This window comes from Coregonus lavaretus, assembly GCF_964263955.1.
Source record: "Coregonus lavaretus genome assembly, chromosome: 17".
Classification (NCBI taxonomy): Eukaryota; Metazoa; Chordata; class Actinopteri; order Salmoniformes; family Salmonidae; genus Coregonus; species Coregonus lavaretus.
Genome location: NC_140004.1, coordinates 12,391,517 through 12,394,721, shown reverse-complemented (window position 1 = coordinate 12,394,721; position 3,205 = coordinate 12,391,517).

Sequence of the window (3,205 nt, the reverse complement as noted above, 5' to 3'; positions counted from 1 at the left end):
ATTAGAAACTACAATGTCTAACAGAGACCAATCAGATTACTCAAGGCGGCGTTTGCCGCGTTGAAAAGAACTAACCCCACTGGGCGGATTCGATTATAATGAGCCGCGAGGCACCGGGCATTGTCCGTCACGTCATCAGACGAAAGCGGGGAGGGAGGCGCGCCGTTCTCAAATCGAACAGTAATCTGCGCCGCTCCGTCACTTTGTCAACAAGGCAGCGTGGTGGATCGTCCAGAAACATACAACATATATTTTCCATGAAATAAATGTTTGATTTTTCAAACTAGTTTTCATTGGAAATGCAGATAAAGCGTTATTTATCAAAAGCAATCCTTTTGCATGGGAAACACAGAATCCTAGTAATTACTCCACGTGCATAATTACGTCACTTTAGTTTTGAGCGGATTTTGCAGTGGTCTTTGAAGGGGGCACCTGGCTCACGCCCGGGAGGCAGCCATAACAAATCGTATGCAATCACCTTTCAACCATTAGAAAAACACGCCTACACCGGCGCCCGGTGGGATTAATCGAACCCCATCCCTGGGAACTAATGCCGCCTTTAAAACAACTGGAAACTCGGAAATCTCCGACTTCAGTAGCCTACCTTCAAAACAACAGGGAACTCGGAAAATAACTAGCTCCGACTGGGAAAAATCATTTTGAACGGTCAACCCGGAATTCCAATTCGGAAACTCGGCCATCTTTCTAGAGCTACGACTATCCGACCTGAAGATCACTGACGTCATGATTTGACCTCGTTTTTGTCTGTGTTCCCAGTTGTCTTGAAAGCACCATTAGAGCTTCAATTTTGGATTACATAATTATTTACATTTTATGCGGACTGGTGATGAGGAAAATGCTTTATCTAAAAGGGAAAGTGTCAATACAACATTTCAATTAGAACAACAAAATATTATCATGTGGCTTTCTATGCTACACTACATGAGACCAAAAGTATGTGGACACCTGCTTGTGGAACATCTCATTCCAAAATCATGGGTATTAATATTTTGTTGCCCCCCCCCCTTGCTGCTATAACAGCATCCACTCTTCTGGGAAGGCTTTCCACTAGATGTTGGAACAATGCTGCAGGGACTTTCAGACATTCAGCTACAAGAGCATTAGTGAGGTTGGGCACTGATGTTGGGCGATTAGGCCTGGCTGGCAGTTGGCGTCCAATTCATCCCAAAGGTGTTCGATGGGTTTGAGGTCAGGGCTCTGTGCAGGGCAGTCAAGTTCTTCCACACCGATCTCGACAAACAATTTCTGTACGGATCTCGCTTTGTGCATAGGGGCATTGTCATGCTGAAACAGGAAAGGGCCTTGCCCAAACTGTTGCCACAAAGTTGGAAGCACAGAATCGTCTAGAATATAATTGTATGCTGTAGCATTAAGATTTCCCTTCACTGGAACTAAGGGGCCTAGACTGAACCATCAAAAAACAGCCCCAGACCATTATTCCTCCTCCACCAAACTTTACAGTTGGCACTATGCATTCAGGCAGGTAGTGTTCTCCTGGCATCCGCCAAACCCAGATTCGTCTGTTGGACTGCCAGATGGTGAAGTGTGATTCATCACTCCAGAGAACGTGTTTCCACTGCTCCAGAGTCCAATGGCAGTGAGCTTTACACCACTCCAGCCAAAGCTTGGCATTGCGCATGGTGATCTTATGCTTGTGTGCGGCTGCTCGGCCATGGAAACCCATTTCATGAATCTTCCAACAAACAGTTGTTGTGCTGATGTTGCTTCCAGTGGCAGTTTGGAACTCGGTAGTGAGTGTTGCAACTGAGGAAAGACGATTTTTACACGCTATGCGCTTCAGCACTCAGTAGTCCCGTTCTGTGAGTTTGTATGGCCTACCACTTTATGGCTGAGCTGTTGTTACTCCTAGACGTTTCCACTTCACAATAACAATATAATGGTGCCGGAGGAGATCGCTGTCGTTTTAAGGGCTCCTAACCGATTATGCTATTGTGTGTATTTTTTCGCGTTATTTGTAACTTATTTTGTACATAATGTTTCTGCCACCGTCTCTTATGACCGAAGAGAGCTTCTGGATATCAGGACAGAGATTACTCACCTCGTACTGGACAAAGATGTTTTCTTTAACGAGTCGGACGTGAAGGATTTTCTTCAGAGACCCGACAAGAACCAAATCCCCGTCATTCGCATGAGAAAGAGACGGAGATATCGGGGATGTAGGTCGGGGTGCCTTGTAAGGATCCGACGGCGATTGGGCAATCTGCCTCTACCATCAATCATATTAGCCAACGTAAAATCATTGGATAAGAATATAGACGAACTTCGATCACGGATATCCTACCAACGGGACATTAAAAACTGTAAAATCTTATGTTTCACCGAGTCGTGGCTGAACGACGACATGGATAACATACAGCTGGCGGGATATATACGCTGCATCGGCAAGATAGAACAGCTGCCTCCGGTAAGACAAGGGGTGGTGGTCTGTGTATATTTGTAAACAACAGCTGGTGCACGAAATCTAATATTAAGGAAGTCTCGAGGTTTTGCTCGCCTGAGGTAGAGTATCTCATGATAAGTTGTAGACCACACTATTTACCAATAGAGTTTTCATCTATATTTTTCGTAGCTGTCTATTTACCACCACAAACCGATGCTGGCACTAAGACCGCACTCAATGAGCTGTATAAGGCCATAAGCAAACAGGAAAACGCTCATCCAGAGGCGGCGCTCCTAGTGGCCGGGGACTTTAATGCAGGGAAACTCAAATATGTTCTACCTAATTTCTACCAGCATGTTAAATGTGCAACCAGAGGAAAAAAAAATCTAGACCACCTTTACTCCACACACAGAGACGCATACAAAGCTCTCCCTCGCCCTCCATTTGGCAAATCTGACCATAACTCTATCCTCCTGATTCCTGCTTATAAGCAAAAACTAAAGCAGGAAGCACCAGTGACTCGGTTAATAAAAAAGTGGTCAGATGACGCAGATGCTAAGCTACAGGACTCTTTTGCTAGCACAGACTGGAACATGTTCCGGGATTCTTCCGATAGCATTGAGGAGTACACCACATCAGTCACTGGCTTCATCAATAAGTGCATCGATGATGTCGTCCCCACAGTGACCGTATGTACATACCCCAACCAGAAGCCATGGATTACAGGCAACATCCACACTGAGCTAAAGGGTAGAGCTGCTGCTTTCAAGGAGCGGGACTCTA